This window comes from Hirundo rustica, chromosome 13 (genome assembly GCF_015227805.2).
Source record: "Hirundo rustica isolate bHirRus1 chromosome 13, bHirRus1.pri.v3, whole genome shotgun sequence".
NCBI classification, from domain to species: Eukaryota; Metazoa; Chordata; class Aves; order Passeriformes; family Hirundinidae; genus Hirundo; species Hirundo rustica.
Window position 1 is genome coordinate 6,038,254 of NC_053462.1, and position 22,856 is coordinate 6,061,109.

At 37.6% G+C, this 22,856-nt stretch overlaps 1 long non-coding RNA gene across 1 annotated transcript in view; it reads left to right on the forward strand.

Annotated features, from left to right (window-relative positions):
* LOC120758754 (uncharacterized) overlaps window positions 1–22,856 on the forward strand; it is a 97,056-nt gene that overhangs the window by 16,933 nt on the left and 57,267 nt on the right. Inside the window, exon 2 of the long non-coding RNA XR_005702998.2 lies at window positions 17,402–17,500. This is a non-coding gene — a long non-coding RNA (uncharacterized LOC120758754). The remainder of the gene's footprint in view (window positions 1–17,401; window positions 17,501–22,856) is intronic.

Sequence of the window (22,856 nt, forward strand, 5' to 3'; positions counted from 1 at the left end):
TTTGTGCCTGCTCTAAGATCTGGGCTTTATCAGTGTGGATTATATGTGGGGTGATATTTCTCTCTTTGAAAATTTTCTTCCCTGAAGTATTTGCAAGTATTATCATAAAAAAGGGTTGTTTCTAAATGTTTGTAGTAGGGTGCCTGTCCTTGTTTTATTTGCTATGACTTGCATTCTCTGCTCAGGTTTTTTTTTTCCAGAGTACCTTTGTTCTGAGCCAAGGTAATATATAGGAGATGGGGGTTTTTTGAGATAGTTTATCTTTTCATTGCCTTCCAGTGAGAAAAGATTTCAACACTTATAAGCTGTGGTCCTACTCAGCTGCTTCAGAGAAAAGCTGTAATTGGAATGTGAAAGAAAAAGGTATTTTCCTGGCTGAAGTTCTGGCGGAAACTAGATTACACTGCAGAGATTCTGAGCTTCCTGGTGTGATGAAGAGCTTTCCTTCAGAAACAGCTGTTGAAGGTGGCAGTGCAGTTCTTTACCAGACTTTTACCTGTTTAGAAGTAGGAGCACAAAAGATGTGGCAGGTATCACCGTTGTCCTTCTCTACAAATTATTCCAAGAGTTATCTCTGCTTATATTTTTGTTTAAAAGTAGCTGTAGAATTAAGTTTGCAAATGTCAGCAAGAATTATAAATAAGGGATGCAGCCAAAAATTCACATTTTTCTTCAGACTATTTCCAAGTTTATCTCTTTTTTAAAAATAAGTGGGTTTATGTTTCAGTTTTACAGTTTAATTAGATGCAGTTTTCCCCTACAGATTTTTCAGAAGATGAGGCTTCATTTTTTGAAAATTTTTGTCTCTTTTTTTTTTTTTAAATACTCCTATAGATATTGTGCAAGATTTTTAAATCTTCTGGCAGCTTTGTAATAGAACAGTTGCCCTCCTGTCTAATCGTTTTTGAAACAATTCACATGCTGTTGAATGTTTTATCTGGAAAAGAATTTTAAGAGCTCTGATTATGATACCAATGTCACTAAACTTTGTCAAACCTTTCAGTAAAGATGCTTATCTTTTAGATTATCCCAGCCTTCCTTTGCCTGTCAACCACTGTTGTTATTAATAAGAAGGGAAGATGGAAGGATATGTCAAACTCACAACAAGTGGATGCTTTTGGCAGCAAGGGGTATTAGGTGCCTTTGAGATGAACATTGCTGAACCCCCACTGAACTTCAGGTTATGACAATGCTGTGTTCTCACTGGGGAAGTGCAGAAGGCAAAAATGGGCAGTGGTAACTTATTAGTTTATGGACCAGGGCAAATCAAGCTTACATCAGTGGGGAGTCAGTGGATTCATGGTGATGCTTTTAGAGTACAACAAGTCACAAGGCAGCCTGAGCTAGGTTCTGGAATGGAGCTGTGTCATGGATGGGTGGACAGTGGTGAAGAGACAGAAAGCAGAGAATTCCTGCATGCAGCACTCAGTCTTCACTGGTTGTCAAGCCTCTGGTTATTGCTGGTACAAGTTCACATTCTATCCTTACCTTGGAGCTCTCCACTTATCTGCAGTGGTCAGTAACATCTCATCTGAAACCTGGTATTAGGGCTGTTTACTGCACACTTGGAGTTATTATTTTAGTTTTTATGAGAGTGCATCATGCAACTTGTATATTCATGTCCCGTGAGTAACAACATGTTAAATGTTGTATGCTTTATTTCCAACAAGGTAGGATGTAAGGCCTCAAAAGTGAAAATTGTGTGAGCTCAAAAGAACTGAAATACCCAAATGGACCAAATCCTTCTTCTGGTGCTATAACAGATCTACAGCATCTACACTGCAAATATCTTCTGTGTTCTGGAACTACTGCCAAAACCAGCAGCTTGTAATTTGGATTAACACCTTAGTAAAGGGAAAACAACAGGAGCTGGAACTGTTTTGGTCATCAGCTCTAATGGATTTGGAAATTTTGTATCATTTTGACCTTTCCCTAGATGAGTAGCTGTAGAATATAACCATGTTTGCCCAGAAGGTGCATGGCCATGTTAGTTTGATATATTTATTTAGGGGTACTCTTAGACTAAAGCAACCTAACTTTTTTTTTACTTGCTTTGGTTTTTTAACATCAATTCAGGTGGAGAATTTTGTTATTTAGCTTTTTGTCATTCTAGTTGCCTTCTGTAGCTTGTTCTGATCTTTAGTAACTGATTAAAGATAATTGTTCTGAATTCAAGTAGTGGAACAAATTCAGAAGAGAAAAATGATCTCATGGTCTTTACTGCAAATCTGTTTCCTTTTGATAGTCATTCTGTCAGAGCAGTGTTACAGCTGGGTTCTTGGCCACTGCTCTCTGTCTTAAACAAAGCCTTTGAAATGCATGAATTTGTTGTTTATAGTGTAGTTGACTTCACTAGGAAATTCACATCCATTCTCAAGGAGTGAAATATCAGCATCTGATCCTAAGTAATTACATGAAAGGAAAAGGAAAACGAATTTGCTCAGATTGTCTTTTCATTTCTTTGACTTTGAGTTGAGTATTTTGTTACTGTTTAATTTATTGAAAATGAGTCCAGAAGTAACGGAGTAAAAGCCTGTGATGTGGAGTGATAAACTGGAAGAAAAATAAATATTGATAAACGATGAGCATATAGAGTTTCCCCAAATGAGAGTTAACTCTTCAGGTTCTATGCTTCCTTTATAGTAAGGATTGTTTCAATATCTTTATTTTACTGAAAAAGAAACTCAGTTGTTGTAGGAAATCAAAACTACTTTTCTGTTTTGACTGTGACATTTCCTACTATATTTAAATGGACCAGTGTCCTAAATCTGTTGTCATCTCGTTTCTGACTCATACATGTGCATTTGAACCCAAGACGGGCAATTACTTCTCATGTATCTGTTTGGCTGAAATGGAAAAGTGACTTGGGTCTGCAAAGTGCAGCCAGGTCTTCAGGTGTTGTGTCCCCTGAACTAACATACAGGAAACTTGAGAAATTTTGAAAGGTAATACTGAATTCTTTCTCTTCTTCAGGGAGAGAAAGGAAAAGGGAATTCTACAGAATTCATAATCCTTAATGTATCCTGTTAAGTGCCATCTCATTATTGTTGAGTCACTCTGCTCTTCAAGGAGGCATATTGAAGGAAATCTAAAGGGTTATCTTCAGAAGTGGGCAGTCTTGATTCCTTCCCTGTCTTCATGTGAAGACTTTTTTTCCTTGGCTGTAACTGGAAAAAACACTGGAAATTAGAAATAAGCTTTGGGGGAATGCACCTGCCAATACCTGGAGGGAATTGTTCTGGTCTTAGATTCTTTTCTTGCATTTGGCAAGAATTCTTCACTCCTCTGCATGTCTTTCTAAGCTAATCGCTCTAGATTTGTCTGTTCTGGCCCAAAAATAGGGCTATAGACAGGAATTATCTGGTAGCTGTTAGTGGCCTAAATGCTTTTCAGGGAGGGTGACAGAGGCCAGTGCTGTAGGTCTGAAACCCTTTTTTCCCTTTGTCCCATCTGTATGTGCCTAATTTGCTTCAGGGGTCAGAGTTTTGTTTGCGTTACTGTCACTAGCCATATCTTTTGACAGACATTGAACAGAATTCAGAAAGGAAGCCTCTTCACTGAAAAATACTTCATTTGAAGAGACACATTGTGTTGTTTTTCATCTTAAAAGAAACAAGCTGTCAGGGAATGATGGCTAACTTTTGCTCAGTAAGCCGTCTCTAGATTCACATGGATGCCTTTTACTTCAAGTAGGAGCTTGTGGGTGATTATTGACTGTGATCTGTGCTGTAGCTTTTGGTTGCCACGTTGTTTGTATAACATTCAGTGCTGTATAATGCACTTGCAAAAAAAAGAAGGCAAATCTCAAGTTAAAGTATGTATGGATGCCATATGGTTAGCTGTACCCAAAATCACTATCCCTGTTTCACTACATTCAAAGAAAATATAGAAATTGAAAAAAGATTACCTGAGTTACTGAAATATTTTTATTATTTTTAAACCAGTTTTCTCTTAGCAAAACTGTAATAGAATAATATGTTTTTAAAGATTTAAGTGTTACTCTGTAAGAAAAAAAATCTTTTTGAGCTTTTGATGTAAACATTTTCTACAGTTTCTATAATAATTTTTCTCATGACATGGGAGTGTTTGAACTGACAATAGTCCAGTATAAATCTAGCTGGATTTTTCATCTGAACATCAGCATATGCCATATGTTTCCTTGGTACCACTTTTATTTGTACCTTAGTTGGGCTGCACTAATGCTTCTGCTGTGATGGGAAAATGCAGCAACTGAGAATCTTGTTAAACGACAATAAAATCTCTCTGTGAGGGTGTCTGTTGTATCCTTTACCTTAGAGTCTGGAAAGGCATTTACTGACACGGAAATTCTTAAACTAGCACTAATTTATCGCATTGCACTGGAAAAATATCTGAGGCCTTCTGGCCTGTGGCCCTCTTGCTTCTATTTGTCACCATTTGATTGGTTTTGTTGTGCTTTCAGTTTGTTATACTGACAGCAAATGGAGGCACATTACCATTCCAGTGGAGGAATTTAAGTCAAACACACATTTTTGTATAAAGTTCCTTTTTTTCCAACATAAAGTTTATCCCATCATCAAGGAGTGATGTCTTTGCTGTCTTGTCCTTTTACTGAAGAGCCCATGTGGATTTGTTTCTTACATTAGGAAGCCTCTGTGCCTAACAAGTTTGGCCTTTGGTGGTAGAAGTCAATCTAATACCTTCTCTCAAGGCCAATTCCCAGTTGCTCTCAGTTTCTTTCTCAGAGTTGGTTGGTTTGTTTATTTTCCCATAATTAACCATTGATTTAAATAATAAATTTTTAATCTTTCTTTGCACTCTGATTATTGCCAAAGGTTTTCCTCCTGTTTCTCCCAAACACTATCCTGTTACTGAAATAAACTCTTGTAGCAATTCAGCTTATGCTGTAAGTTCTCATGTGAGAGGGAAGTTTGGTTCAACCTTCGTCCTGTTTCAGTTTCCTCTGTGATTGTGATCAGAATGGTCATTGTTTTCCTGAGCAAACAAACCAAAGGTAGCTGATGCAGGAGCCAGTCAGGCAACCCCAGCACGCCTGGTTACATGAGAACATTCTTACATTCCCGTTTTCCTTGTGATTCAGTCAGAACATCGCTGCTTACACGCGTTGTGGAAGCAACTTTCTACTTATTCTAAACTACTTTATGAGTCATTCCTCAGTCTTGGCTCACAGTATGGTTAGAAGATTACTTTCCCTGTGATGGGATTTTAAAGCTTTTAATTTCTTTTGTCTGTAACACTCCATGTGGTCTTGCAAGGGGAAAAGGGGGGATATTGCTGATTTCTTTGTCTCATACCTGAAAGACTCATGAGGAGGATCTAAGAAAGTCAGCCCCTTGTGCTGTACTGTCACTGTAAGGATCTGCAGACAGCTGGTAATATATACAGTAAATAGAGGCCAGAATGTTCCTATTTTATTCCCAGTTTTATTGAAATTGTGGAGATGAATGAGATATCAAAAAGAATTGCCACAGAAAGAAACTGTCTGAATTTTAATCAGGGTCAAATCATTGAACACAGCTGTGACAGATGAATGCAAAATTTAGTAAAGTATCTATTGTGAGACTGTAAATTACACTTCTCAAGTAGTTGACATACTACTTGACGATGTAATCAATCTGGGTTAAACACTTGCACATAAATTATTTTTGCAAACAGTTCCTTGAGACACAGATGATGAACTCCAATTATCGAAGAGATAAATGCTTTGTCCTTGTTGTTCGTATGTTTGGAAGAGGTTAAAAAGCACTTGTTTGTAGCACTAAGGGAGTTTGTTTTGCCTTGAAGGAGTTATTACTAGATTAGAAGCTGCGCAGTTATGTAAACTTTTGAAACAGCTTTCCTACTTCTGTTGCTAGAGAAATTCAATCATTCTGGTAGCACATTGAAATGAAAATATAATCTGTAACCTGGGAGAGCAGTTTGAAAAAGGAGGGAGACAAGAAGAAAATTTGAAGATGTTTCATCAGAACTGCTTTTATTTGGGGTAATAATATCAACTCAGACCTCATGATGGAGGCAGACACACCAGCCTTCTGTAACTTAACACACACGTGTGCTAGTAGGAATTTCCTAATGTGCTTACAATTTAAAAGCATATTGTTCAGTATATACAACAAATAGCACGATGCAGTGCTGGTCACCAGAGAAACCCACACTGGTGGAGTATGAACAAAGAACTCAATGCTAGAAAGCATCCAGCTAGCATCTGAAATAACTACAGAATTCAGAAGCTGCAGCTCAGCTGCACAAGTCACAGGGGTGCCACTGTGAGTGTGGCTGTAAATGTGCACTGTCCAACCCCAGCGTGAAGGGACTTGGCAGAGACTGGGACTCACTGACAACATCTATAGCCAGCTACATGACTCATGCAAGCACTTACAATTAGATGAGAATATTTGATAAAAGATGGGAATAAAGCCTGCTACAGCAGCATCATAAAGATGCTAAAATGAATATCAGTTGTATGTTAAATGTGAATCATAAGGAAGCATGAAATTATCCTCTGCTTTAAGCAAGTGTTATATGCAGAGAAAAATACAAGTAGTTGCTGCTGCCGTTTAACAAAATCATGGCAGTGAGTCTTGGAGAGTCCAGAATAAGAGGCTTTGGGGCCTGTGCCAATCAGCAGGGAACAGGATATTGTGTCTCTAAATACAGTATGAGTTTAGAATAGCTCCAGACAACAAAACTGTTAGACATAGGAAATATGCAGCAGGATAGATAATCAGTCCTAATCCTTACAGCTTAATCTCTGGTGAAGTGTAGTAAATGTCCTTGTTTTCAGCAGGAGAGGGAACTGATGGGCAGAATTTATCCTACACCTACGTTAACCATTATGTTCTTGCTTCAATATTGCACCATACAGTAAAAATGCACCTGAGAATCTGTTCTTCTGTCTGTGTCATTCCTCCATATCCCAATGTGCGGTGCTGCTCAACACTTCTGCTGAATTCACTGTAGTTTACAAAAACAAGACATCAGTATCCTTTATGTCTTCTGATATGAGGACCTTTCATTACTGTTGTAAGAAGAGGAACTCTGGTGTTTTGGTTTGGGGAAGGCATTCTTGAAAAAATTAGAATGCAAATGAGCAATATTAGCAGATGGGGTCCAACAGTATCATCAAAGGAAGGCAATTTTCCCAGAGAAAAAAACTGCCAAAGGGTTGCTACAGTACAATTATCTTGAATTAGGTACTCTTCTTCCATAAGATAATGACTTTTTGTCTTTTGATGTGTTCTGGTAAGATCCCTCAGTCCTTTAAATTAGTGTTGAAATTGCAGGTGAACAAAAATTTAATAATGTCAATTATTAGTGATATAATTTGCTGTCTGTGTCCCTTCCTGGGTCTGACAGCTGTTTTCTTCAGTGAGAAATAATTAGGCATTTTCAGGTGTTAACCTAGCAGTGGATGAGTCTTAAACTGTTAAAAATAAAATATCTAAATTCAGGAAATTGTTAAAAATGGTTGTTACTACTCACCAACTAAAGTAGTTTAAACATCTTGAGGAAAATATATATGGAAAGTTATTGATGAATGTTTACATCTCAGAATAATGTATACTAAGAGTCTGAACCCTCACTCTAGCACAGCTGTAATGTTTGCTGTACTGTAGCTATTGCTGTTACAGCTTTCTGCTGCTGATGAGCTTGGTGTCCTACACGGGGGACATGGTCCTGTGGCAATGCACTGGGCAGAGGCTGTACCAGCCCTGGGTTCTTCTGGTAGCTCTGCAGGTGAGCTGCTCTGTGACTCTGATGTCTTGATTTTTATAAGTGAAGCTGCTGAAAATGTGTATCTGCAGAGACAAGACTGAGATTTTAGTTTATCTTTGTCTTCATAGCTGGTTATATAACTTCTGAAGTCCTGTGGTTTCTGCAATGCAATGGATGTCTGCTTTGCTGTCCATGCAGAGGCTGACCTGAAGAGTTTGGGTCTCCTTTACACAGATTTTCAGTAATGCAAATGGAAACAAATGCTGCATTAGTAAAGGCATTAGTAGCTGACGCTTGGCACAACCAGTTGCGCATCTCTCAGGCAACAGATCAATCTGGCACTCAGTCCATGTGTAACCTCCGTAGTCAGCTTGTTTAATTACACATTACCTTGTTACCTTGTTTCACTCAGAGGCTGTTAAGTACCGTACAACTTGTCTTCTGTCATTCATCCTTCAGAAGGTTTTTATATAGGCAGGTAAAATAAATAAGTTAGACCTTGCATGTTTTCATGGTTAGGGTTTAAGACTCTATCTGGAGCTTTCGTGTGGGAAAATGTAATAAGACTTGGAAATACTGAAGTTCATCAGTTCCCAGGCAGGCAGTATTAAAAGCAAGAGTTCCTTCAATGGTTTTCTTTAATATCTCATTTTAATTAATGACTCAGATATAGCTGGAAATCTTGGAAATAAATGAGAGTCTCTGGAGAGTTATTGACAGATGGCATGTATGGAGGTTGTGTAAAATAATTACTGGCAGTCTGTCTTCAACAAAGACAGGTTGCTGTGTTGCTGTGCCAAGAATAAACAAGCAAGTTGTTTTTTTTTTAATTGTAGCTTGTTGCATTTCAGAGTAAGAGCTGTCATGAGAGAGTTGTACAAAAGCTTTCTGTATAGTTCTGTAACACATGCCTCACCAGGCCGAGTACAATCTGACTAATCAGTCATTCCTAATTTAGCAGTGTAGTTTTGCTAAAACAGTATGTTCTGGTGTTACTGATTTTGTTTGCCATTTTCACAGTTGAAGTAGAGCTGAGCATCTGATGAATCGTGCCCACATCACGATCTCCTGCAGCAGCTAATGACAAATGTCATAGCCTGGGGCACTCTCACCGTTCTGCCCAGCTCGCAGCTCTGTAATCTTGTAGTAGTGATGCACTCCAGGGGACTCTTTGCCCTTATTAGAGGTTTCTCCTGCAGAAAGCCTGGCCAAGAGAATTTTAGGTAGTTCTTCTGTGGGGTTTAACTTCCTTTATTAACCAAATCAGAAATGCATTTGGCCTGGTGCTGACTTGGGGTGGTGGGGGTAAAAATTGACAAAATGAAGGACAGAAACATTATTGAACATTTACACATCTGCCATCAAAACATTTTCAGAATTTGTGTATTCACATATGCTTCTTTTAAGTGCATGTGTATATAAAGATAAATAAATTAAACTGGTTTTGATACAATTAAATAAAATCCTGTTTCAGTTGTTAGAGCCCTACTTTGGGATTCAACACTTCATCACTGTTAAGTATATAAGACTCAAGTGCAACAAAAATGTGTCTGAATACATATGGTATTCAGACTGCAAAAACTGTATTTTGGGTTGCCCATGTTCAAATCGATTCAAGTTTCCTGCATATCTTAAATATCTAGAGTATGTTGAGAGAAATTGTATGGCAAGACTTACGTTAAATTTTTTAGGCTGACGACTAAATCTCCACTGCAGAATTACTGTGTACTGCAGCTTTCCATTTGTAAAAAGGGAGGAATAGAATACAGTGTGAGACTAAACATGCTTAAGGCTATGACCTGTTCAGTGGCTTTTTAATAGATGCATGAGGTTTTAATCACTGGAACAGCAGAAGCTCCTTAGAATGTTACATAACAGCCTTAGCAAAACTTTGAAAGAATCATCCCGTTTCAGGCTGTGTGTCCTTATGGGATCTGTATGTGTGTAAATCTCTCCTAAGTTCTCATTGATTTCTGCTTTGGGTTTGGATTTTATGTCTCATTCATCAGAAATACAGGCACCCTGTATACCTAACGAGCTTAAAGTATTAATTATTTTCCCTAAGAAGTCTAACTTGATGAACACACAGTCTTGACCTTGGTGTCACTGTATAGAAGAGAACTTCCCTATGATATTTTGCTTACCTCTGATGTAAGATTGCATATTCATCCATGATGTAAGGAGCTGACAGAGAAAAAATCCCTCACTATTTTAGATGTCTTGGTTCAGGTGACATCTTGCTCTTTGAGATGATTTATTTACATATCCTTTTCATTATTCAAATCTGAGGCTGCTTGGAATGTTTTCTATCAGTGCAGTTGCATCTTCTGATTTTAATCAAGATGTCAACTTACCTTTGGAAACCTGTACTAATAGCAATATATAAAAACATGCTTGTCAGCTTACAAAACCTTTAATGCTTAAGGGAAATGTAGAATTGGTGATCCAGCTCAGTGTAATTCACAAATAATATGGTTGAACAGGATTTCTGCTGGTTGGATTTATCTGGTTTGCAACCTGAGTAGTAAGTAGAATAAGATCATAATAGTGATGTTTCTAAACAAGCATTCTTGAGATTGAAGATGTATTTCATTATTTATAAGAAATTTCTGTCATGGAATGTTGTGGCCTGACATGTTTGTTTTTCTGATGTGCAGCAGTTGTGTTATTCCTAAATTAAAACAGACTTGGCTTCATACGGCCAAATCACAAGCCTTCAACATCCTCATCAGAGACTGCTCCTTTTGATATGTTCTTTCCCAGTACACATCTGCCCTGCTCCCATGGGAATGTTCCCTCCATTGCTGGGTGCACAGCAGCAATATTCAAAAGCCAGGAATGCACCAGGAGATTGATCCAGAGCACGCAAAACCCTGCCCAAAATGAGCGCTCAGCAAGGGCGTTCCAATATATTTTCTACAGCTTCGTAAGCAAAGACACTTCCTTACTCAGTGTTTCAGGTAAAAAAGTAATGCAGCTCTCCAAAGGAAATTATTTTAACTGAGTTGCCATCATGAGGTAAAATTTTTCTGCCTAAAGAGTCGTACCAAGGCTGGAGGGGGAGAAGAAATGTATGGGCAGCAAGTCTCTTCCATAGTGATACCTTTTATGTTGTTACCTTCTTTTTGTGGAAAAGTCTTTTCAAACTCAAAACTCTGCAGAAGTAGGCTGTTGTACCTCAAGCCACAGAGTCCCATAACTGCCATTTCTGAAGCTGTTTTGGGTACTAAAGGATTTAGAATTCAAGTGTGTAATTTTAGTATGTATTGAAAACATTAATAAATTATTTTGCAGTTTTATACCAAAATAGGCTTCTGCTGTGAAGCAGACATTTCTAATATGCAGCTATAAATTGCTGTCTTATGGTACTTATGTCCTACAAAGTTGCACTATGAAAATTTAATAGGATTTATATGCTTCGAAAAGACAAGAACCTTCAAATTCACTCTAAGATTTGACTCCTATTTATAAAAGCTGTTGGAAGGAAAAAAATCTTTCCTTTTATCTGGCTTTACTTTCATTGTTTTGAAATTTAAGTATGAAAAATCATCTGAAATGTTTTAAAGCATCAGTAATTACAGTAGCATTTTACATCTATCAAATCTTTTGTTGATATAATCTCTTGTTATATAATATGATCATTGAGCGATCAAACAGAAATAGAAGGACTTAGTGTGTTCTGTGCTGCTGTGCCCTGCTGTTTCCCAGCTGCTCTGTGCACTCCTGACTGGGAGTAAAGGAACTTCAGCAGGGTGGTCTGTAGCATTCCATGACACTGGAACAGGCACTGTGGTAAAACTGGCACAGTGTTGGGACTTGTGTTCCACACGTCCTGCCAGGGATTAGTTTCATATTTCATGTGTATGCAATCTGCAGGCACTATTGACCCCTAACTGGCCTTAGAATGTTTAAATTCATAATTCAAAATGCGATGTTGCCCTTTCGTGTCTTAGAGCAAAAATTTGGCTGAATGAATTGGAACACTTCTGCCTAATTAATGAGTTTTATGTGTCACCTCATTGAAGAAGGATATAAATGAGGGATTAAATGCCACCTGTCTTCCTCCAATTACCACATGTGTTTGTGCTAGTGTTTGTCAAGCTAGCACTCATGCATAAGTGAGGAATGAGTGGGATCCCTGCACTTTGTCCTGATCCGCATACTTGCCAGTGGAAATAAAGAAATGCAAGACCAGCAAAGTTTCTGCTGTACTGGGTTATGGAGCTGTGAAAAGAACCAGCTACCAGTCACTCAAAGATAGAGCTGGAGGTTTTCAAAAGAATACAAATGAAGTCACAGAGCATTTGCAAAGAGCAGCAGAGGATGCCTATGTAGTCTGGAAGGCACGAAGAGGCTTCAGGGCACCTCTACGTACTAGGATGAGCAGTGACTTATTGAGAATAAAGTTTGAAGGGTCTGGTGGAATTCTGAATGAGAGAAATTCTTACGAAATTGGTGTATGCATTTTGATTGAAAAGTGAGCAGTTTTTCTTGTGCTCAATCTATTTTCTCAGCTTTCCCCAAGCAAAACTCAGATTGTTTAGGAATTATTAGGAAGAGTACATTGGAAATATTGCATCTATAAGAATTGCAGGATCCCACCTAAATGAATAGAACTTGTGGTCTTCAAAATGAGTGACTTCAGTTTTTTCACAGGCTTGGGTTTTCTCTTTTTTTGTTTGTTTTGCTGCCTCTTGAACCGTCCATCAGCACTGGAATGATACAACTTCCCCTTCAGAGGCATCTTTCTTAGTAACACACCTGGTTAACTGTAGTGGAAAACCTAGGATTTAATTTAAAAAAGAAAAAAAGTCACAGCTGTGGGTACCTATTGATTGATGGTAACAGTATTGTTACTATGGGAGAGTTACCACAGGAGATTTCCCTGATTTAGTCCATTAATCAACCCTGAAATGGTTTCTCACAGTAGGGCACACCTCCCCCGAGATAGGAGGAGTGGAAGTCTTGACCCTAAATTAATCTCTCTTCTGGATCCAGAACAAACAGCAGGGCATTTGTTCGGTTATCTCAAGTCATTTATGGGTTATTGGGTTTCTAACTTCATTTTCTCATGCTGAGTGCTGAACTCTTTGTGTCCAGTGTTGACCCTCATCCCTTATCTCTGGAGTTTATGGCGCTACTCAACAAGAGCACACTTTTCTTAAGAGAAGGAAGGCAACACTGCTGAGTCTCTGTCTCAGGCTAGTCATGGAAACCCTCAGATAATAATCCACATGGCTGCAAATACCTGCCCCTTTTTTTAAAATCAGAACTACTGTCTGCACATTTTGGTGAGGTATCTCTTGTATAATCAACGTTTCTGTGGTTAGCAATCCTATTTTCCTTGAGATACAGAAACCTTGTGAGTGAAACAACATTCTAAATTGTAACTGTGTGGAACAAATATGGTATCAGATCTCTTTTTTATAAACTTTCCATGTGCTGTAAAGAAAACAGTTAAAAATATTCTAATCTTTCCCTTTGATATGCAGTCAATACCCTTTTTGAAGCTGTTAATAATGTTTTAAAATACATTTTCTGAAAAGTATTTTGGAGAAGTGTTGAAATCAATGATGGTTCATTTTTTAGATAGTTTTTCTTGAAAATTAAAATTTCCTAGAACTATGCATTTATAGAAGTACACTTCTCACTCTAATCTGTTTTCACTAATGTATTCTATAGTGAATCCTTAATCTTACAGGAAACTAATATCTGTAAATAAGTGATACAAAGGTTATGTTGTGTGGCAGCAGAGGAGGGAAGATCGTTTTTCTGAAAATCACTGTTGATTAGCACTGATGAAGGATAAAATGAAGTGTATCAAATTAAGTGGGTTTATGTATTATTTAATTGAAATAATTTTTCCCCAACAGGTAGGTATTTGTCTTTTGCTGACAAGAATACCCCATCACTCTTTCATTGATTTTGCTGGAACACATCAATATGGCTTTGCTGAAACAAGCAAAAGCAGCTCATTATCGTCTCTTGTTCTTTCCAGTTCATCACCCTGGGCAGTCCTATCCTTATATTGTTTAATAAATCTCACCACGCCATCCTGGAGGCTCTGAGCACATGGTGCTGTGTTCTATCTCCTATCCTCAGGTCTATTTATTGGCACACGCATAAGCACACTGAACTCAAGGATTGCCAGCTCTTTGATATAGCTCCTCGTCTGTCTTTAAAAATAGAGAACTACTTCTCTAATGTTGAAAACCACATTTTTTTCTTGTCAACCTTACTGTGACTTTAAATTTTAGTTTTCAAGTTATTAGTTTATCTGATAATGCAAAGATTTTAATATGCAAAGTAAGACTATTGTTTTATCCCGTCTCTGAATTCAAAAACAAAAGGATAACTCTTGCCATAACTGCAATTGCCAGAAATTGCTCTGTTGAATGTCTCGACATGGACAGCTCTGAGAGTATAGATTACTGCTGCTTTTTAAAATTGTATCTTTAAATTTGTATAAGCACAAAGGAACTTCCATTCAGTTGTGATAAGGCATAAATACCTCATCCAGATTTTGCTTAAATATCCAGGCTAAGGTTCAGGGGTCCATAGGTAGCGTGAGGAGCTCCCTCCTAATGCTGTGCGGTGTGAAAGGAATCAGTTCTGTGACCAAATGGATTTACAGTGTTGTATCACCATATATACGTTCATCATAATGTCCTTCCCTATGTCTTTGACTCAGTTCAGTTATGGTTGTCAAATAGTCTGTTCCAATGACAAGCTTTTGGTTTTCAACAGTTAATCTGGAAGTTAATATAAAGGAAAAAATATAATTAAGGGGGAACAGTCTTTTGAAAGAGACATGCTTTATATTCCAAAAGTGTCCTTTCAAATGATCTATAGAAAGCATGTTTATTTTATCTACGGGTAAAATATTCTCTGTATGAAGGCAGAATGAATGTGAACTGTGAACTCATCAACAGAATGTAGTGGTTATTGAAGTGACACCGTAAGTCAGTAAAGCAATTCTGGTGTATCAGTTCAGTATAAAGCATGCACGAGATGGATTCACAAATGAAACAAAATTAATCTGGGCAACAAAAAAGCTATGAGAAGGTAAAGGAAGCATAAATGGCAAACTAATTCATAGACCCTGTCAAACCACTCAGAATTCTCTTAAATCTCTACAAACTGAGCACATCAGTCAGTATTCTATGTTCTTTTGCAAGGAGACCTAGTAAATATGATAATTTGTCATATACTTGCATGGTTAGTGAAACAAATGAGTTATATTTTGTATTAGCACTTTACTCCTGTAAGTCTTGTAACCGTCTTGCACCTCACATGCAATTTATGCCATGATTCATAAATTGCTCTAGAAACTGATACAAATGTCTATCTGTTCTAAAAAAAGGCAGAATTTTTTGCATTTTTCAGAGAGATGTTTGAGATAAAAGATTTCTTTTTGTTTCTGTGGTGCATTAAGTCACTGTTTCACCTTTTTTTTTTTTTTACTACTGTACAAATTTATGTTGGCTTTGCTATTCAGATCCTTTAATGTTCTCTACCTTCTCTCTGTCAGTGTGCTGTTTGGATAATGCACTTCTTCATAAAATCCTTAAACGTCAATAGTATTTATTAATGTCCTCATTATGGTATATGACAAAGAACATATGGCCTTATTCTAGCAAAGAGATCTTTTTGGATATTAGTGTCTGATAAAAGTTCTAAAACTGAAATCAGAGTAATTGATATGTTAAGAGAACTTAAGTTTCAGCTCCCTGATCCTTGATATAGTACTTTTCAGTTTGAGCCTTTTTAGTGTGCTACGGTCTCAAGTTATATGGTTTTTCCTACAGAAAAATCTTTACTACAGTTCACAGAGCTCCTAATAATAAGAGTAGTAGTACATGGGCTGTGATGCTGCAGAAAGAGAGTTTACACAGCCTTCAAGTTACTCTTTGAAAAGTAAAGACACCTCCCTAGCAATCGTGTCAACTTGAGAATCAATTACAGCAAACCTCCAGCTCCCCCTGATTTCATACAAGTCTACTCTAGACTGTTGGTATCTAATTTTATTCCCTTCACCTCTAGCTCATATTTATTGATTTGCATTCTGTGCAATCAATATGTCTTTCAGTATGGATCATGTCAATATTTGTTCTTTTAGGATTCTCACGGTATCATTAATCAGTCTTTCTCCAGGGCTTCCCAGGCATTTGCTGCAGTATTATGTAAGCTGGTTATATGATCAGAATTGGCTTCTGATAAGGGATCACCTCTCTTCCCCATATTCTTTCCCCCAGTTAAGAACAGTTGCAAATTACAGCTGCTATCAGCTAAGTAAAAGCATGAGTAAAGCTTCTGTCTCTGTGCAGCACATCTCTACTCTCACATGCAGACTGCTTTCACTGCAGAGGTGACCCAGAGCCTCAACCCCCAGATTCCTTTCCTTCTGTGAAAACAGAGTCTTTTATACCAGTTTGTGTACACCTGCAGTGTAGTTTTGCAGTGGGGGCTGTCTCTGCTGTTCTGGTGAGTGCTGATGATTTTCAAGGTCACTCCCACTGCAGACTGTGTGGGTACAGCATCTAACGGTGCTGTCTCCTTTGTAGTCTCATTAACACAGATGTGGGACTTTCTTAAAACTGCCAAATGTTTGTACAAAGTCTGAGTGCCATTCACCTTGAAATTCCATTCACCTAGATATAAACTTAAAGTTAGTTTTTTCAATTCATTGTTAATATTGCTGAGAGTGTGAAGTAAGACATTAACATAGTTGTTTCAAAAGATTTTGTAAATCAGACTTAAAATCTTTTCCAGATCTTTACAAGGGTTTCCTCACAAAAGAAGTGATCTGTTGTTTAAATCAATCAAAGGTCTCACTTCAACAGGAATTAAGTCAATTACGCTGATGTTTTCATTAATTTTTGGTGTAAAGAAATTTCCTTGTGTCTTATTTGTAGTGGAAAAAAATTAATTGTATTTTAACAGTGGCTTTCTAGTTTATGCAAGTTGAGCAGTCTTGCCAAGCTATGCTAAGAGCATCTGTTTGTTTGTTTACAAATTGTCTGGTTTCCTTTTAATGTTCAGCGGTTTGCACTACTCAGCCCACCAGGACTCTGTTAGGTTTCCTTATTTAAAAAAAAAAAAAGAAATATTTCTGAGGACTTGATAAATACTTTCTGTAATAAAACACACTGAACTGTTTTTTCTAGAATCTATAATTATGGGTTTAATGGCTTCAGTTGATTGAAAGTTGAATCTCTTGCTTTCCTGGGTACAATTACTGTCCATATCTAACCAATGTCACACTTTATGTATAATATATGTTACTTTAGAGCTGTGTAAATGATAAACAGGCATCCTATCTATTTGTATTAAAACAGAGAATTGATTCCTTTTAAAACTGAAAAACATCCAGCCTGTAAAATTAAGTTTTCTTTGAAAATGTTAATGTAATTAAAATGCAGAAAGAGCTGTTTGAATACTCCTTAAGCCAACAGTTATTTCAGAAGAATATGGTTATTCTAACATTACACAGATTTAAAAACAACAACAAACATTTTTAGTGTAGGTGTGGTGTTTTTGAGAAAACCATTGAAATTAAAAGAGGCACTGACTAAAATACTAATGTCTTCAGAACTGGATGTTACATGCAGAGAATAATTCAGCAGTTTGAAATTTGGCACATAAAAATTGAACCTAACCTTGGACCGTTTTATGAATGTTCCAGGTCACCTGAGCTCATGAGAACACCCCCTCTTCCCAGAATGTTGTCTACATGGGCCTGTTCTTTGGGAGCATAAGAATCTATGTCCCAGCAAACATGGAGGTAGGTGTAAGGCTTTTCCTTCTTTATTTCTGCCACCACCACACTCTCAGTGATTTGGGAAGGTGTATTTAACATCCTGTAGCTGCAGGTGTCTGTGTGTATGATTGTTCATATGCATGTTCTCCTGTGTATTGCTGTTACATTGGTTATTGCTGCAGTGTAAGTCTTGTCCATTTACTGTCACAATAGTCTCAGTGTAAGTTGAAATGAGTCTGAAAGATTTATTCTGATTGATAGTCTGATCTCTGATCATCAGGTTGGGAGCTGGGTGTTGTATGGACCAGGTCACTATGATCAAGGGCATCAGTGTTTACCCACTAGGGGCAATGAATTGCAAATGAGCATGAAGAATTTGCTTGCACTTTAATTTGCATGGATTTGATTTCCGAAACAAGGATCTGAACTTTCAGTAGAAAGGTATAACACAGAATACATGTTATGAAGACTTAAAAGTGTGAGTGTAAGGGCAAGAATTGTTTTTTGATAAAATCATAAATGCCTGATCAATCTGAAGTGGAAACATGGTATTGACTCTTACCAAAGGTAAGAAAAGGTTTGGTCATTACATCTGTCTCATAATGTTGTGTTCCTCATTATGCTGTGAGATAAGTAATATTTTAGAAGTAGCTTTTTTTGGACTCCTAAATGGACCAAGCACTCTCATCATTATCTTTATTTGAAGTATTTTTGAGGTCTAACTTGCTTCTTTCTGTACATCTTCATGCTCTTCTTGCTTAAAATAACCGGCACAGACAAAATCTTTATCTATTTGCTCTCTCAAGTATTCTTTATTTGAGACTGGTGTTACGATTTAACTTTTTACAAATCTCATTCTTGGTTCAATTGTAACTTTGTATTTCTTTGTGATAGCCTAGAGCGCTCTACAGTGTTAGTAAAAGCAGCAGAAAGAAGAACAAATAGCATGGACTACAAACTTGCCATTGAGATACCTCGCTGATTTTGAGTTTTACTTCCCTTTCATGCATACGTATCCAGAGGGCTTTAGCTACTGATAGATGGCAGCTATGGCCCTAATGCAACCCTGTGTCCTCAAGTATTTTGAAACTGTTAGGGCTGTATGAGAATCTATTTCTCTTTCACTCTTTAATGGTGATAAGTTGGTATAAATTGTAAAAGGAGCATAGGTTATGTTCTTTTCCCTCACAAGATACTGTACATAAAAAACGGAGTATAATGTTTGAGGTGTCACACCTTTGCTTATACCATCAAGTTAATCCTTGCTATTTGGAATTTTCCATATATCCATAGTAGAACACATTTCCCTCATGAGTAATTGTATATTTCTCTCTAAATTGTGCCCATAATATATAATGGATTATTAGGAAAGGTGTTAAATCTAAATACCAGCTTTCTCTTGTGACTTACCTGTTTGTTGGGGATCATAGATGGGGAAAATTGTTCAAGAGCTAACCATCAAATCAAAAGCATTACAAAAGGCATTTCAGCCTTTTTGTTTTCACAGTGGGAAAGAACCCTGTTTACAGCAAAAGTTCCAAACATTTAATACACTTGTCAGTAGAACTACTTAGTCATATGAGTTATCCAAGGTAATGGAAGATAAAAATGGGAGAAATTCAGTGTAGTACAAATTGTATGTAAATTAGGCTTGTATCTTCAATAAATTACTTTTTGAAAAGGCTCTAAGCAGTTTTCTGTAGAGAGTGGGGGTGTGTGGGCTGCTTTAAACATCAGAAAGCAGAAGAACCTGATGCAAGTGGCTTCCCTTGTGTGACTGGGAGCAGGGAAAGAAGCAAAGGAAGGAGCAATTCTGGTCCTTTGCTCATACTGAACTGTGCATTGCTGAGAATGGACTCTAGATCCAACTGCAGCCTCAGTCAAGCAGGGAAGGGACAAATTATAAGTGTCACTGAAGCACTAAATCAAGCATAGAAGAGGATTTATGCAAGTGAAAAAGAGACTTCCTAATCACACAGCTGTTGCTGTAACTACCCCAACAGAATCAGGATCTGTGTCACTGATGGGCCATTGTGTCTGCTTCACTCTGTTCTGACTGTAACATGCACCAAAGGCATGCTCCTGTCTTTTAAGGAAATTATAGGAAAGGTCAGAAAGCTCAAAAAAGCACAATAATTTTTTCTCTGTTGTATTTTGTCATGTATTTTCTTTCTGAAGTATGAAAAAAATTCATTAACTGTTCACTAATATTGAGAAAGTCCAGAGGTGCAGGAGAGAGCCATCTATTTCATTCTCAGGGAATTCCTTTGCTGTCAGGATGTGCATTAATAACCGCCTTTTGCCTTCACCCACAATATCTCCTCACTGGAACCCATGGACAATGTAAATAAGGAAGTGGTTTCATTCTAAATGTTCATTACTGAGCATACCATTTGAAACATTTAGAATAAACAAGTGTTTTAGCTATGCTGGGAATCACTGACATTGCTAATTATCTTCTTCATGTATATCCTCTGTAATAATTAGTCTTATATGTTCATTTACTGATTACATGGCATCTTCCTATTTAATTTTGTGTGCTACATCCTCTTGAAAACACTCAAATATACACATTGTGCTTTCTCACTCAGAAAGGGATCTATTTGCAGTTATTACAAACTGCATGCTTACTGTACTTAAGAAGAGTAATTTTCTCTTTCTTTTTTATCACATTTATATATAGCTGATTTGAATTCCATTTTTTCTTAGTGATAAAGTTGCAGAGAACTGAACACATTGAAGTCTGACATGTGGCCTTCGGTCACTGATGACTGTCCTTTGTTGATGATGCCATAGAAGTATTTCCATGATGGTCCTGTACTCTGGAGAGCCTTCATTTAGGATGAATAAGTTGCAAGGGAACTTGGGATCTGAATAATAAATTGGTATTAAACCCTCTAAATTAGAAAAATACATAGTTTATTAAGCCATAAAACACTGTTTGAATTTCTTTGAGTGAGCTAAGGAATGAGAATTCTGAATTAGTTAAAAACGCAGTTGTGGTATTTCTACCCTTCAAGGCTTCATAGCTTTTCCTTTTTAATACTTTTCAGATAACAAAATAGAATAGTAGATTTTCTTGATGAGTAGTAATTATTATACAATTATTAATTTCATTTAAAATTTGCCTTTGTATATCTTTAATTAAAATGCAGTATATTGCAATTAGGCTATATTCTGCTGGTAGTATCATCTAATACCACCAAAAAAATGCAAATTTGAGGCTTAGTCTGTATCGAAATGTTATCGGGACTCCTTGAGGGGGTAATGCTCTTTGCATCCATCTACTCTGGATGTCCTTTGTGCTCTGTGAATGCTAAGTAACTCAATGGGGCCATGTTTTTTATCCTGTATATTGAAATCATACTAATTCTTTTCCTGTCAAGGGGTTTATAGTTCTGATAGATAAAGAAGATCAATGCCAGGCCCTTTGCAGTCAGCTGCATTTTTGCCTTCTAACAACATCTGAGAGTCGGAAGAAATGTTTTCAGTGTTTTGAATCTATTTGAGTGTGGTTGCAAACATTTCTATGAAATACCATGTGTTATCCGGGTAACCCTTTAGAGGTAGGTGAGTACAGGAATTGAAATGTATCCCAACTATGTTTGCTTTACTGGAGAGCTAAAAAAAATCAGTTTTGTGACACAATTTTATCTTCAATGGTCCAGTGAGTTTGAGGGGCATGTTGAAGTGCCTCTATGCCATTAAATGATTTTTTTGTTGTTGTTTTGTTTTGTTTTAATTAAAGTTTTGGAAAGGACCAGTTTGTGCCCTTTGGATTTTATATAGGGACTCTTGCTCTTTAGAGAAGCCCAATCTTTTTTTCTTGAGAGCATTACTTTTTCTATGTTGTTCTATTTGGCAGGAAGAGAAGACTTTCTTTAGTGAAAGATCACCCTCATTTCATCACCAGCATTGTTAATTTCTCTCTGTTAAAGTCCGAGTTTTAAAATGCAAATTTGATCTGAGTACAAGCAAAATAATCTCCTTTGCATTAGCCACTTGTATTTATTCTATGGCTAATGGACCACCAATTACTTCTCTAAAGTGGTTTATTTTGCTTTCTAGTAAAGAATCGGGCTCTTTGACAGCGTGGCAAGCATATGCATCTCACCACGTTATCTTGTAGCTTAAGAGATTGGTTACTTCTCACCGTAGTTGTTTTTCAAACTAGAATGTATTGAATGATCTCTCTCTGAGGCTTTCAGACAATTACATTTCACCAGGACTCTGGCTGGGTTCAGCAGGAGCTGGAGGCGGCAGGTGTGGCAAAGAGCTGTGGGATTTGAGCTGTGAGAAAATAGGGTTTGTTCCATAGTTCTAACAATGTTACAGCTGCTAACAGGCTTGAGCTCGGTGCATGGGAGTCACTAGATAGTTACCCAGGAGCTGCAGAGAGAAGAGAGTGGAGTAGTTTGCACCTGGGTGATGGACAGCTCTCCCAGTCACCTTCACAGGGAGGTGTTGGATAGCTTCAGGATCTTTCCAGGTGGGAATTTTGGCAGGTAATCAAGATTCCCCTGCCAGCTCCTGCTGTGTCTAGTCCAATTTGTAAGCTTAAGTTATTGCTCCTGGTGGAGTGTCCTGGTGTGTTCCTGATGCAGAAGAGGGCAAATTGAATATAGGGAAGATACTTCTATATAGTCTATAGAAACTGTTCCTGTAGGTGTGAAAATGGTCAAATATAGCTAAGATAAAGGCAATGGATTATGCCTGTGGTGGTGTGGTTATGTGGAATCATGGGCCGGCTGGATTGTGACATTTCAGCAGAAGAGTTGTCTGGGTAGTCACAATCCAGATGTAAATGATGCTGCAAGGAGCCTGGCCACAGAGGCTCCCATTGCCTCCCAGACAGACACTGGCAGTCCTGCCAGGGCGATCTGGTCCCCCATTTCAGTGTAACTTAATTCCCAGATCCTAAAGAGTTCAGGTTTTCTTTATAGTGAATGGGTCTCAGTGCAGCAGTAAGCACCATTGAAAACCAGTGTCCTTTTTTTGTCATGGTAAAGTTTTATCTTAAAATGGTAAAAAAGTTCTATTTTCTGTTTAATTTCATTCACACCTTGTTCATAAATTCACTTCTGGCTGCAGTGTTTGTCCTCACTGCTCTCTTTCCCAGGTATTTGCCACTTGTCAGATATGTCAGCTCAGCTGCTCAAGTGAGCCCTGACCTGCTCCAGCTAAAAGTAGATCTGAGGGAGCTTTAGCAATGCACCAGCTTTCCAAAGCGGTGATCAGCTAGTGTTTATTGGATTAATAATTAACATGACCGTGCTCTTGCAGCTATGCATTTTTTATTGCTAATTCCATTTTGATAGTAATTGAAGGTGATTTATACTTTTTCTTGGTAAACAAACAAGACTCTGTTTCCCAGTCTCAC